General features: G+C 43.6%; 1 protein-coding gene across 15 annotated transcripts in view; it reads right to left on the reverse strand.

Annotated features, from left to right (window-relative positions):
• ARHGEF28 (Rho guanine nucleotide exchange factor 28) overlaps positions 1-15,589 on the reverse strand; it is a 272,749-nt gene that overhangs the window by 219,703 nt on the left and 37,457 nt on the right. The window lies entirely within an intron of this gene.

The raw sequence follows: 15,589 nt of genomic DNA on the forward strand, positions 1-15,589 counted from the left end.
AATAGTCATAAAAGATATATACAAGAATGATATAATACAAGAATGGGATGCTATCCGAATAAAATATCCTCCCTCTTTCTTCTTTCCCGTGAATTCCCACACAAGGAAAACCTGTCACTCCAGACATTATCACACTGATTGCTGCAAGATAGAAATTACATTTCAGAAAGCCAAAAAAGGTCAACAGAAGCATGTTGAAAGCATCATGTTAGTTAATCACTTGGATCATAGGCTACTCTGAGGTCAGAATCCACTTTTGGCCAGACAAGGCAGAAGCGCACAGGGACAACACGGTTCTGTTGCCTGTCTTAGAGAGTGCCAGAGATTTCAGTTTTGGGGGATTCAGGCCACTGTCACACTAACCAGTGTCTCCACCAGTTGCATGCACCCTATCTCCCTCTAGGTGTGCCTGCCCCTTTAAATCCCACACCCGGAAACCAGCTTCCAGCTCAGGAAAAAAAAGGAGCCAGCATCATTCAAAAGGGGTTCATTGAAGGGAATCAAAAGGCACAAACTTCCAGTTATAAAATAAGTCCTGGGGATGTAACGTACACATGGTGGCTATAGTTAATAATACTGTATTGTATTTTTTAAAGTTGCTAAGAGAATAGATCTTAAAAGTTCTCATCACAAGGAAAAAAAATCTGTAACTATGTATGGGGACAGATGTTAACTAGCCTTATTGCAATCATTTTGCAGCATACACAAGTATGGAAATATGTTGTACACCTGAAACTAATACGTTGTATGTCAATTATACCTCAATAATAAAGGGGGGTTCACTGAACACTGCAGTGGGCCAGGCATTACACAGAGTGACCAGGAAGTGGTCCAGCACTCGCAGAGCTCACAGCTGAATGACCGAGACCTAAGGATGGGGAGGCAGGGCAGAGCAGGCTGCGTGAGCCTTCTGAGTGGGGCCGACCGGGAGACTCACCACCCCTCGCCTTCCCCTCACCCCTGCATTCTCTGGGGCAGGTCCTGCTCACCTGGCGCTGGTACCTGGGCCACAGCACAACTGTAGGACTTTGGGAACTCCTCTTAAGGCAGGCACATGCCAGTGGCAACCTGCATGGTGACACTGAGTATAGTAATCCCCAGAGGATATGCTTGGCCAGGAGGAAATATAAGAAGTTCTATCTTTATTTATTTTTTACAAGGGCATTTAACTTAAGTTTTACTGGTACTTCATACCCATGCTGGCCCTGGCACCCTCCTAGGTCACAAGGTACCCTGAGAAAAGACCAAGGGTCCCACAAGGCCGAGGGGTTGACACAGGGCTGTTTCTCCACCCTCATTTTCAACACATTGTGCTCCGTGGCAGTTTACACGCATCTGCTTAAATGGGCTTATGGATTATAAGCACTTTTTAATGAAATGTGGTTAATTTTCCAGAAAGAAGATCTTCAAATATGGTCAAATCTTCACAATTTCTGTCGTGAGATTGGAAATAACCATAAAAATCTTTACCACATTGAGGTGTTGGTTATCCTGCAAAATACTTTTTGTTGTTGTTGTGAGGAAGATTGGCCCTGAGCTAACATGTGTGCCAATCTTCCTCTATTTTGTACCTGGGATGCCACCACTGGGTGGCTTTATGAGTACTGTGCAAGTCCACGCCCAGGATCCAAACCTGCAAACCCCGGGCCTCGGAAGTGGAGAGGGTGAACTTAACCACTATGCTACGTGGCTGGCCCCTGCAGCAAAGTACTTCAAAAAGTTGTCTAATTTAAACACGTACTATCTAATTTTCTTACAAAAATAAGTGTTCCAAATTTGATTTTTCTGAGATGCAAAGTGGCTGTTTGTAGCAGATGTTTTTTTAAAAAACATTTTTTCAAATAAATATTCTATCCCGTCAAAAAAGGGGTGATATTTTAATAAGTGAAAAAGAAAATGCATCTCAGAAGAAACTTAGGTTGTACAGCATATGCCATAGTAAGAGCACTTTGAAGAAGTATTTGTACGTTTCTGTTGTCTTCTGATTTTGTTGCAGAAATTATTTAAAGTTTGCCACCTACAACAGTCCTCATGTCTGTATGCTTTAAATTTTTGAAAAAAGCTTTCTAATCCATTTTTTAAATCTTTCAAAACAAATGTCTCATGGGTTTTGTATTTTTAAAATGCAACAACTTCTGATTGATTTGCGGGAAGAATGATCGACACCAGGGAAGATGGGAATTACTAGCCACATTTAAACAAGAAACTTTTGTATAATTGGTGGACAGGATTAAAACATAAATCCCTCTGTAAGTGCAGCCAGCATAGCACTCCTACGATTAGAATCTATTTATCACAGTGAGGCATCTTTTTCAACTATGATACACTTTAAAACCAATTTCAAAGGAAACAGTACTTCGAACCAGACATTCAAGCTGGAGTATCACAAAGTACTAAAATCATCAATACAAGGTTTTCAAAATAATGACACATTCATCACATTACTCTCCCTGACATGATCTGATTTATAAATAGATGCATAAAGTAAAGATGCATGCTAACGTTTTTACTTAAGAGTCCATGACCACATCTTGAAGATCTGCTCCAAGAAAGTGGCCTTTCCCCTTGTCAGGCTGTAGGTGCTTCTCGGAGTAACTTTCCTCCAGGCTTAGCAGACTAAGGGCAGCCATGGAAGGGGCGTGATGAGAATTTCCTAGCTGAGTTGTAGAGAGAATAACTGGGGCAAATATATGATACACCCAATAAAATAGTCAAACTTCAAACTGAATTAGATACAAAAAACTATATTCTCATGTGGATTTTTCCAAAAGTGACTCCTCCGACAGTAAGGAGCTGACAGCTCTGTGCTCCCTGCAGAGCTGCACGGCCAACCCATGCTGGCCTCTTTCACGTCAAGTTCAATAAAGCGAGTTTGCATTCGCTCGGCGAGTTACAGCTGCCCAAGTTCTTCACACGTGGTAGCTTTCACTGTAGAAATGTCATGCTCCACACTTCATTTCCTAACGCTTGAGTTCTCCACTGGCAATTTCAAAAATTCAGACTTCAGGGGGTTTTGGGGGTTTTTGTGTTTTTTTTTTAAGTACTGCATTTTTCAAAAATGTTTCTTGGGAAAGTAAAAGCCAAAATATTTCCAGCCTTGCTGACAGACACAAGGGAATGATTTGGGGTCATAGTACACAGCCACAATTTTCAAGTTTGCTTCTGAAAGGGGAAAAAAATCTTATGAAAGAACGTCAAGATACAAAAGATTCAATATTTTAGACATATTGGAAGATTATGTATTATTTCTAATATTTCTGATTGCTAGTTAACTCTAAAGAAAAATATTAGACCATTTTGAACAGGTAAAAAGAATACTTTAAAAAGAAAGAAAATATAACAATTAACTTATACAGGAAAAAAATCAGTTCTTGACTTTATGAAATTCTGGGTTTCTCATGTTTTTGCTTCTAAGTGAAATATTCTTTGACTGATTCAATATGAAACCCATGACTTTAATTTTGTATTTGAGCATGCTAAAAATCATTGGCTTGTATGCCTCATAAAACCTGCTAACAGATAATGCTCAGGTCTTTATCAATACTCTCAGCAGCTACATGGGAAGGCTCACGACGCGTCAGCACTGTGCTAAGTATCTTACAAAGGTCATGTCAAAGCGCGCTCACGGCAGCCTTGAGAGGAATGTGTAAGTCACCCAACCACACAGGTCCCCACAGTTACAAGGTTACACTGAAGCAAAAGTGACCTAACATAAAAATATTTTTAAGTGAACTCACCACCTATAAAATTACAAGTAACTCCCCCCATTCGCTCCCCACCCCTACTTAATGCTAGCTTCTATTCTCCAGCCAGTCCATCTTGTACATCAATAAATTTTTTTGTAGTTGTTTGTTTTGGTCTTGGCGTGTTTACTAGATGTTATAAATAAAAATCAATTTAATTTTTTGTTGGAAAATTTTGAAGTTTTTTTAAAAACATGAAATAAGGTTAAATAAAGTTGAGAAAAGTATTGAGTATTGGAGAACTTAAATCATGAAACTATCAATCAGTGAGAACATGGCAGAGATCCATTAACAACTGAAAAAGAAAACTCATAATGAGATAAAGACTTAAAGATAGTTTCAGTATTAAGGGAATTAGAGGAACTTTTCCTCCCTACCCTATGAGAAAGTGGAAAAATTCTTGGGTATTTCTAATAAAAAGGACCCTCCTAATATAGGACTTTGAAAGTCAAATGTGATAGCATGGACGTCCTACTGTGCAATTAATTCTGTCAGAAACATAGTCATGACCCACCCCCGATTAACCTCTCACGCACACACAGCTGATTCTCTCTGAGAGTGAGCACAGAGGTGAAAAGTCGCATCAGGTCACACCAGACACGGCAGAGCTGCATTCAAGCAGCAGCGGGCTCCAGAGCTGTGCCCGAACCACGATGCTCTGGGGCTTGTCACCAAGGAAATAGGAAACAGAACTCTTGTCCTAATTTTGGTTTCATTTTCAAAAAAAATAGAACTCCAAGCAAGTCTTTTTTCTACTGCTGTTTCCTCTGAAATCTTGGTCCCCATTTTAAGGAGCTTCACTTGAGGGGGCTTCCCTGACACCTGCTCCCCTCAGACAAACGCTGTCTCCACTTCACACACAAGGAGAGAAAAGCGCAGCAAAGTTGTGCCCTTGACTGAGGTGCAGCAGCTAGAGGTGGTCGGGCCACGTGGGAATGCAGCCTGTCTGATCCGGCGCCTGTGCTCACCTCAGCAGCAGCACGAGGTCCTTTTGCAATGAAAATATGTCCTGAGAGACAGCGAGTGGCTGGGCTAAAGGGCAGCACACAGCCCACCACGAGGAGCACAGGCTGGGGAGCAGGCCGTGCGTGGACACAGCTGTGCGCGTTCTCACCATGTGACTGCGGACCTGTTACTTCACCTCCCTGGGCTGGGTTCTCACCTGTCAAGGGCACCAGTAATAGTATGAGCCTCATGAGGCCATTGTGAGGGTTCAGGGCCTTGACCAAGGAGGAAGAGAACACACTCAGTGCCTATCATAATCCCTCAATAAATGCTAGCTGCAATTATTTATTATTAATGCACATTAAGCATATACAAAAGGTTTGTTTAAAGGGTTTGAATCTTTATTTCAAATGAAACTGCTCAGAACATCTAAATATTAGACTAATCCAAATGATTGAGCAGTAACTGGGGCCAGGAGGGTCTGAAAGGGACCTGCCCAGGCCAGCCGCACCCTGACAGCCCAGAGGAATCTCCAGGCATCAGGAATTCGGAAGAGCGCTATACCAGACAAATGTACCATACAGCCCCACGGAATTTTATTCGATTTTATAGAGCTGACTATTCCCCCTACAGTCCTGAAGTTGAAAGGGCAGAGTGATTCCTCCTGGAGCACTTCCATGGCCAGCCAGGTGGAGACCTTCCGCACTTAGAGGGCAGTGTTGATTCTCACCTCCCCACACGAACCCAGCAGTGAGGACTGGAGTTGCAGTTCACAACTGTTACACTAACTGGAGAAGGAGGCAAGCGCAGTCAGACAACCAGCAGGTATGGCCGAGTCTAAGCAAAACCCTCCAGTGCTGGCACAACGGGAATAGGTGAGAAGACAGCATTCCAGAAACACCTACTGCTGGATACACGACGCTGTCTCAGGACCTGCCTCAGACCAGAGTTACCCACCTGAGTCACGCAGGTCCAAGCAGCTTTCAGTGAAACAGTCAATTATTTGGTTGAATTATTGGATTTCAGAGTGTAGGGAGATTGTCTGAAGATTAGAAAGGAAACAGCAACTGAAACTATTCAGCAGGATCTCATTAATTCAAACCCATGGGGGAGAGTGGGGAGGAGGAAGCAGAGCCAGTCCATCTGAAATGGAGCAGCCTAAATGACAGAAGGTTTAACCAGTACAAAGAGGAGCGTGAGCTAGCTGCTAACAGAATGTTCCTCCAAAGCTGTCACACTCGTATTTCACAGGATGTATTTACACACAAAGTGACCAAGCCCTTAAAGAGCTTTTTATAAGTCAACTGAATATCCTTTACAGTCTTACTTAGTCTATTAACCCATTTAGTGTATCCTTCCTTGTCAGTGCAAAGCTGTCACTCAAGCATCACGGGCAAGACACAATCTGTCAAGGCATCAGTTTCCTCATTAGCAATAGAGCTCTAAGGTCCCTCTATCTTGTCCAAAAGTCAACTCACTGTCACTTACTCTGCACACAGGACCATGCAGGCTGTCATGGGGGGGATATTAAAATATACAAAGCACCGCCCCTGCCGTTGATGAGCTCACCGTCTGGGTGGGGTAAAATCTACCTCCAGGAAAAGTCAAGGTGGTGAGGGGTCATGCCATGGACCTGGCAGAAGATGCTCACGTGGGGCAAGAATCAAGCACTGACTCAGTCACAGAAATGGAACTGGGGTCTCAGCATAAAGGAAAACACAGATGCGTGCTATTTTTAGCAGACACTAAGGAGTTTGATGGAGTAGCAGGTTTGGAAGCCAGAGGGAGTAAAAGTCATTGACCTCTTACTTTTCTTCATAATCCTTCCCTAAAACACACTAAATCTGTGACAGAAGTGACAACAGACTGACAGGGGCGGGGCGCCCTTCCCAGAGACCTAACAATAACACTCCTGATTACATGTTACCTGTTAGTCAGAATTTTCAGCAAAATACATTCCAGCTTTCCCTACAGCGTGCTCGACTCTGTGCGCTCCACTGTGGGGGAAAAGCAAATCGAGTTCCACGGGAGCCCAAGTGACACTGACAACTCCCTGCTTGGGCAGATAACGATCAAGTTAAGTTTATCAGGCGTCTGCTTCTTCTCCAGCATCTCACTTCTATTTTCCACTCATTTATGTAAAGCAAGGAAATAGAGCAAGAAAAATAAATCACACTTAAAGACGAGAGAGTCGTGTGGCTACAACTGAACTGGCAGGTGTGAAAGCCCACAAGTTCATTCATTTGCTGATGCCTAAAACTCTGAATTCAACATACTTTGGAAACTATAGGGTTTCCCACATTTTACCTTGAGAAGGGAAGAGCACTTTCCCTGGAGTCTTATGTGGGATTGCTGTAAACTAATGCAACAGTAATTAAGCCATGAGTTCATAACATACGGTCCATCGATGGACTTTATTGAGTCCATGAACTCCATGAAATCAGATGCAAAGTTTTGTGTGCATGTGTGCTTTTGTGACAAGAGTTTGTAGCTTTCATCAGGTTCTCAATGGACCACTGAACATGAAAAAGGCTATGAACTTTTTTTTAACCATGCTCGACATCAAAGTTAAAAACTTGGTCTATAAAACCCCATGTGAGGGAGATGAAAAGACATGCCACCAACTGGGAGAAAATATCTAACAAAGGACTAGTATCTAGGACATATGAAGACCTCTGAGACAATCCAATTAGAAAATGGACAAAAGACATGGACAGTGCTCTGAAGAAGATACACGGAGGGCAAATAAGCACAGGGGAAGGTGTTCAACATCATTAGCCATTAGGGAAATGTAAATTAAAACCACAATGAGACATAAATTCACACCGTTCAAATGACTAAAAAAAAAAAATAGTGGCATCACCAAATGTTGGAGAGGATATGGAGAAACTGAATCACCCATACGTTGCTGGTGGGAAGGCAAAATGATATAGCCGCTCCAGAAAATAGCTTGGCTGTTTCTTAACTAAACACACAACTGCCACTAGCAATTCCACTACTAGGTATTTTCACCCCAGAGAAACAAATTTATGATCACACCAAAACCTGTACATGATTGTTCACAGCAGCCTTATGTGTAATAGGCAAAAACTAGAATCAGCCCAGATATCCTTCAACAGGTGAATGGTTCAACTCTGGTGTGCATGTGCATGCATGCATACATACACCCTCACGTCATGCACACCACAGCAATATACACTACTCAGCAATAAGAAGGAGCAAACTATTGACACGTGCGACATGGATCAGTTGTCAGAAAATTATGCTGAGTGATCAAAGCCAACCTCGAAAGGTTACAGGCTATATAATCCCATTTAGATAATATTTCTGAAATGAAAACAATTGCAGAGATGGAGAACAGATTAGCGGTTGCCAGGGGTTAGAAACAGTATTGGGAGGGGGAGGAGGGAAGGCTGTTGTGATCATGAAAGGGCAACATGCGGGAGCCTTGTGGTTTGGGAATGTTCAGTATCTTGGCTGTGGTGGTGGATACATGAACCCACACAGGAGACAAATGTGTAGAAATTTAAAGTCACAAGTACTAATGAATATAAGAAACTGGGAAACCTGAGTAAGATGGACGCACTGCAGCCATGTCGATGGGCGCATTGCAGCCATGTCATTACTGATTGAGATTATTACCGATTGAGATAGTACGTGGAGTTATGTGGCCCATCGCTACTGATTGAGATATTATGCTAGAGTTTTGTAAAATGTTACCATTCGGGGAAACTGGGCAGAGAATACAAAGTGTTTCTGTATTGTTTCTTATAGGTGAATGAGAATCCACAATTATCTCAAAATGGTCAATTTAAAAATATGCTAGGGGCTAGCCCAGTGGCGCAGTGGTTAAGTGTGCACTTTCCAACTCGGCGGTCCAGGGTTCGCTAGTTTGGATCCCGGGTGCAGACATGGCACCGCTTGGCAAGCCATGCTGCGGCAGGCATCTCACATATAAAGTAGAGAAAGATGGACACGAATGTTAGCTCAGGGCCAGCCTTCCTCAGCAAAAAGAGGAGGATTGGCAGCAGATGTTAGTTCAGGGTTAACCTTCCGCAAAATAAATAAATAAATAAAAATAAAAGTATGCTAGAATTTATGTATCCTAGTCAATTTTTTCTCTTGCTATGGCTACACAGGGCATTTCTCTCTCCCTCCCTCTTTCTCTCCGGATTTTCCAATGATATTGCCATTGCTTAAGACATTTTTAGAATTTCTTTCCCAACTTGCAACACATTTTGATTATTTTGCATGGCAGCAAAGCTTTATCCTTAAGAACGAATTTAAATTTTTAAAATACCAAGAAATTCAGAACTGCCCTAGGGAAGAAATGTGAGTTTCTCCCAACCTAGGGGAAAAAAGGTAGGAAATACTATTTATTGGTGAAAACAACATAACTGCTAAATCATGAGACTGGTTCTCCTTTGTGGAGTCATGGGCTTAAGTTAAGGTTTTGAGATCCACGAGAAAAATCACATTCTTCTGGTTGAAAAACCCCTTCTAGAGGCAATGCCAACCCACTGAAGGGTTTGAAGTGAGGCAGTACTTACCTGGGGCTGCCTTTTCATGAGACTGGCCCAAAGACTGCTGAACAGACTGGAGAGAGGAGAAAGCAGAGGCAGAGAGTAGTTTGGGGAGCAGGTACATGGAAAATTCTCCTGATACTTGGAAGTGTCTCTAGCCAGAGAGGGGTCCTCAGAAGTTAACAAACTAACCATTCAGAGGAGACAGCCGCCACCCCCCACCCCATGGCTTCATCTGTCTTTCAGGCAGCAAATTGTGGCTGTGTGCCACCCCCTTCCAACCCCCATCCCCAAGTAGGCTTCATACAGTCTTTGTAGAAACAGAAAACATTCTTAAGTATACACAATTCTAGACCATAAAACTAATGTGTAAAACCTGGAGATATTCTAGAATGATCCTTTAACATTTAGAAACACAACCTTAAAGCAAAGATTAAAAGAAATGTTTTAACCTTAGACCCAGGACTAGTCCCTAAATGTTGACTTTAGTGCAGCACATTTACTCAGCATTTCCTATATGCATGGTCCTGGGTGAAAAAACAAATCTCCCTTCAGGTGCCTACCAACCTATTTGAAAAGACAGATGTGAAATAGGTGAATAACAAGAGCAAGGAACAGACAACTAAACAGCAAAGATGATAAATTCATTGATCCTACAGATCTTTACTGAGTATCTATTATATCTGAGGCACTGGGGATGCAAAGATGAATCCCGCCCCAGAGGAACTGCCAGCCCAGTGAGAGAGGCCAACGATGACTATATAAAACATGTGTGGGGTCCAGCGAGTCCACGGGGGCAGAAATGTACTCAGATCAGTCAGCAGCTGAGGTATTGCGCATGGCTCCCTAAAGGAGATGGGGCCTAAGCTGAGTCTTAAAGAAAATAGTAGGTTTTAACTAGGGGCATTTCTATCCAGAAAGGCATTTGAAAATGGGACAGGGGTAGAGTCGGGTGGGCATCTTTTTTGGTTCTGAGAAGGCTGGGCTGGTGTAGTGAGAGGAAGAGCGGGAGGGGAAGACAGCTGCTACTGGCATTCAGCACCCAGGAGCCACGGACGCTAAGTGTCCCATAATGCCCGATCAATCCTGTACAAAGAACCATCCCAGCCCAAAAGCCCATGGAGATCGCTGTTGAAAACCACTGAGGTAGACAAAGATGTTCAGCAGGTAGACCATGAACGGGAGGACACTTCAGGCAGAATAAACAGGCGCAAGTGCAGACGCACAAGAGAAAGTCGTTCATAGAGCTATCGAGAGGCTGTGGATGGGTGGTGGTGAGAGAGAAGGATGGAAGCTTTATCCATGCCCCAAGATTACGTCATGCTAAGTAATGTGAACTTCAAGCCAGTGAGTGGCTTTAAGCAGGAAAGGGATGAGATCCAAACTGTGTTTTAAAGAGATCACTGTGGCAACAGGTGAAGGATGGGTTGGAAGGGGAGAGAGACCAGAGTCAGAGAATCCAGGTAAGAGACACTGCTATTGTTTGGGTAAAAGACACTGAGCGCCTGCATGAAAGCAAGGTCGTAGGGAGAGCAAAGACTGAGGTTGAGGGACAAAATGGACAGGTGTTGGTGCTTAACTAGATGTAGGGGATGAGGAGCAGGAAGAATCTAGGCAGACTCCTTGGTTCCTAGCTTGGGAAGCCAGGTAGAGGGTCCTATTGACAAAGATGGGGAACGCAGAAGAAGCAGATGGGGGATTTGGTGAGGAAAAAAAACGAAGACCAGACATAATGAATCTCAGACGTGATGACCGGTGTCCAAGGGAGGTCAAAAGCACAGGTCTGGAGCTCAAGAACGAGGTTTGGGCCAGAGGGAAAGATTTGGTTAAGATGGTATGCAGTTAAGGTTGTTGGGAGTGAATGAGATGATCAAGGAGTGAATATACACAAGTTCAAAACGGCTTGGAACAGAAACTTGGAGAACTCCAAGAGAAAGGGGGAGGAAGAAGAGCTCACAAAAGACACTGAGGATAGAGCAGTAATCAGGGTGACATTTATCGAGCACTATTTATTGCGCTGGACGATGTTCTGAGCGCATTTTAACTCATCTAATTCCCGCAACCACACAGAGTACCTCCTGCTATTGTCCCCATTTTACAGATGGGAAAGGTGAGGCACGCGGAGGCTGAGCACCTTGCCCAACGTTACATAACTGGTAAGTGATAGAATCAGGATTCAGACACACACAGTCTGGTTCCAGATGCCACAATCTGGACCATCTGACTCTACTGCTATGTTAGAAATTTAGAAGGGAAGCAAAATGACAAAGCCCAAGAGAGGTGGACAAGGCAGCGAATGCCATGGGTAAGTGAAGCAAGGCAAGATAAGAACCGGGAGGGACACACTAGAGCCATGATCTGAGGCTCCCTGGCCACAGCCGTGCTGGTGGAAGGATTGGCTCAAGGAGGCGGGTGGAGCAGTGAGCAGGAGGTAAGAGGTGAAGATAACTCTGTCAAACAGCAGATGCCCTAAGAGGTCAGGAAGAGGAGAGACCTTTGCGGCTGAAGTCATCAGAAAAGACTTCGCTGGGAAAAGGGATCATGAGCTGTGCCTTAGAAACAAGGAACGGAGCGAGAACTGGTGTTCAAATGGGTTCACTGGTGAAAGCTGAGTCCAAAACTGATGTTATCGTGATTGAACTGCAGCTCCACTCCGGGCTCCTGTCATCTGAACGAATGTGACCTATATATGCAAAGAATGATAACCACGAATTCCTATCACATACAAAACAAAGACTGGTGAAATTCAGCATCTGGGATTCAAGATTAAGACAAAGAACTTTCCTACAATAAATATTAAAACATGGCAATGAGCTACAAAAAAATCTTTAAAATATTAAAAATATTGTCCTGAATATTAATAAGGACAAAGAGGAGTATACGGTCCTGCCCTCCGGAAGTTTACAGAGACAAGCCCAAACACACCGACAGCTCAGCGACAAGCCAAGAGCTTAAATAGTTCAATAGTAACACAATGCTTAGAACTTACAAAGCACGGCAGCAACGTCCAGGAGAACGAGGACTCAGAAGGGGCCATGGTCTTCGGAAATCAGAAAGTCACTGGTTAGCGCTTCCAGTGCAGTGGAGAGAAAAAGGAAGGGGCTTTTGCTTTATGTCTGTTTTTATGTGAGTGGGGACCTGTGCATGCGTACAGGGATGGGGAAAGAAATGAGGTGTCAAATGCTGGAAGAACAGATCCCGGCCCCTGATGCTTAGTGGCCAGGGATGTTCAACGCCCTGTGACAAGGACAGTCCTGCACACTGAAGAAGTGTCTATGTGCTTCTTTGAAGTTTGGACAGATTTTAATTTGGCTTCTGATGGCTCAGGTCTGTCTTCTCCTCAGAGAGAAAAGGCCAGCCAGCCTCAAAAATTCTCCTCCAAAAAGGGGATTCCTCACAGGATATTTCCTACGTTCTAGAAAGTCCTGCCAATTAACTACATCATACTATCCTTGGTGTAATCCCCCAGGAAATTAGCATATAAGTTCTTTTCATATCTACCATTAAAATTCCCAAATATTTTAGTTTAAGCTAGATTTTGATTACCCAACTCACACTTCATAATATATCTCACTTTCAATTAAAAAAATAGAATACGAGCTTTACTTCAATTTCAAAAACATTGTGAAAAGAATTTTAATGTCTGAATCTGCATATTTTCTGTTGGAGTGAACAGTTTTATTTTATGGTGACTAAGTTCCTGGTGGATAGTCCTCCCCAAGAGAAACCAAAGAATCAGGCTCTGTCCTTCTAGGCAACCTGAACGGGGACAAGTGGGTGACTCGAGATTGGATGTGCTCCAAAAAACACAGCGTCTGTAGTAAGGCAGGCAGAACTCGGGCCTTCTCCCTTCTCACAGGATTTACTCAAGTCCCAGGAAAGCTGAGCCCCCTCCCCAGATCAGGTTTTCTACGGCTCTCACGTAACAACGTGCTTCCTAAAGCAACACAAAGCTCAGTATTTTGAAAAACGCACTGTTACCAAGGAACTCCCTCCCATTAAAGGAACCAGGAACTAAATGCTACGCTTTGCAGAACCTAAGGCGGCCCTTCACCTGCCGTGAACTGACCTGCTCTCTCCCTGTTCTGGAAAAGAAAGCAATCTGATAAGCCAACGTTAGCACTGACAGAAGAGGCAGGTGTGTGCATGTCTGAGTGGGTCCCCTCCAAGTTCATGGGATGAATGCCTAATCTCCAGTGTGATGGTGTTAGGAGGTGGGCCTTTGGGAGGTGATTAGGTCATGAGGGTAGCGCCCTCATGAATGGCATTAGTGCCCTTTTAAAAGACACCCCACAGAGCTCCGTAGCCCCTTCTGCCACATGAGGATACAACTAGAAGTCTACGACCCAGAAGAGGGCCCTCACTGGACCACGCTGGCACCCTGATCTTGGACTTCCAGCCTCCAGAACTGTGAGAAATAAATTTCTGTTGTTTATGAGCCACGCAGTCTGTGGTATTTCATTATTGTAGCCCAAATGGACTAAGACAATGCCAAATAGACAGTCAGTGCCTAATCGGCACTTATCACATTAGGACTTCTCATCAACAGGACTAACTTTAGTTTACCTCAACCCTACTCCCAACATGCTCACATGCATGCACACAAACAAATGCACAATAAACTTTTACCTCTCTCAACTCCTAGTTCTTTAGATTCCTATTCTCTACCAGATGAGAATGAACTGAGTGACATGATCCCTGATCATGGGGAGTGATGGGTATAAAGTCTCCATCTTCCCTACCAGCAGACATGCCTTGATTCAGCACACTAACTGATAGGCCCACAGAAGGAAAGTGGGGTACAGTCTGGGGCGAGCAGGTCTATCAGCCAATGACAGAAAATACACGGTTCCCTGTCCATATGTGCATGTGCACCTGGATGCATCGCAGGCCTCTCTAGGTGTATGGTCTATAAATTTAGATTACAAGCTTGTAGGAAAAATCTCATTTTAGATGAGAGTTCAGAGCATTTAGCAAAACACCCATACTACACAAAAGACCCCGGGTGTGGAACGCACTCAGTAAACACAACAAGAGAGTGGTTTATCGATCGAGAATCTGTAATGTCAATTCCGGACTACATCCATTGCCCTCTTCTGTCACGAGCTCACGTCATGTTGTGCTCTGCCACTTCTGTTTCACCCTTCTAACTACAGTAAGTTCTTAAAAAGAACCACAGTGGTTCTTTCACTTTTTCTCCCTCAGGATGCCACCTCGCTCTGAACAGAAGACATCATTCTCTATTTTGAAATCAACACCTTTCATCAACTGGTTGTAGGTTAGGCCTTTGGGACTCTCCTTCTGGCTTTTCATCTGTCCCTTCATCCTTCTCTCCTCCCGTGATCTGGGTCTCATTTGTCCCCAATAGCTGAGGGACTCTGTGCCCACCACAGTCCCTTCTTTACTGGTGTGTTCAAATCCTCCCTTTTCTGTGTCCCCCTCCCTTCCACCCTGTGCTCAGCACTAGAAATTCTAAGGTGAATAAGCCAATATCCTCGCCCCTAGGAACTCCATGTCTACTGGAGGAAGCATACAATTAAACAGCCAATGCCGTGGAACAAACACTAAACAGAAGCACTGGTGCCGGCAGAGAGCACAGAGAAGCCACTAATCCTGCCAGAATGGGCAGGGTAAGCTTGTAAGAGGAGCTGACAAGGACTTGTTCATTTATATTTTTTAAAAAATAGACTTCCACCAGGGGAAGGGGGTTGGGGGATGGGCACAAGGGTGAAAGGGAGCACGTATATGGTGACAGACAAGAAATACGTACAATTGAAATTTCAGTGGTAAACTATTATGAACTCAATAAGAAAAAAGTGGACTTCCTTTCTGCCTACATGATGGATTAAGTAACTTGAGGACCCCAATGCTCAAAGTATTAGCTAGACTATTTAAGAATTACCTTAAATATGTACTTTAAATATGAACTCCCCCAAGAAAATAAGAGAGCTTTCTAAAAGTCATAAAAATAAAGACATCAAAAAAACATAGTGATAACCTACTAAGAATCTGCCCCAAAGAGTCTTGCTGGTCTCAGCCCAGAAGATTGGGTTTAACAGACATGGAGGTCAAGAGACAAAGTCACGGATCCATGTGTGGGAGGGAATTAGAACGGAAAACCCCTGCATAAGGCAGCACCCCAAAGGGCTACACGTTTAGTCAAATAGAAAAGTATACGACCACTAGCAAAACAAAAAGACAAGGAACTTCTTCTGTCTGAGCCTAAGTCTTTGATGAGGGGGAAAAACATTCCCTGAAAATCTTCAACTGAAAAATTAATATGCAAAATAGTCCCGGGCTGGCGATGACGCATTTGGAGTTAACTCAGAATTACAAGACTCCCACAGTGACAGTCTCATTAGTCGCCGGCTCACAATT

Source organism: Equus quagga, chromosome 7 (assembly GCF_021613505.1).
Source record: "Equus quagga isolate Etosha38 chromosome 7, UCLA_HA_Equagga_1.0, whole genome shotgun sequence".
NCBI lineage: Eukaryota > Metazoa > Chordata > Mammalia > Perissodactyla > Equidae > Equus > Equus quagga.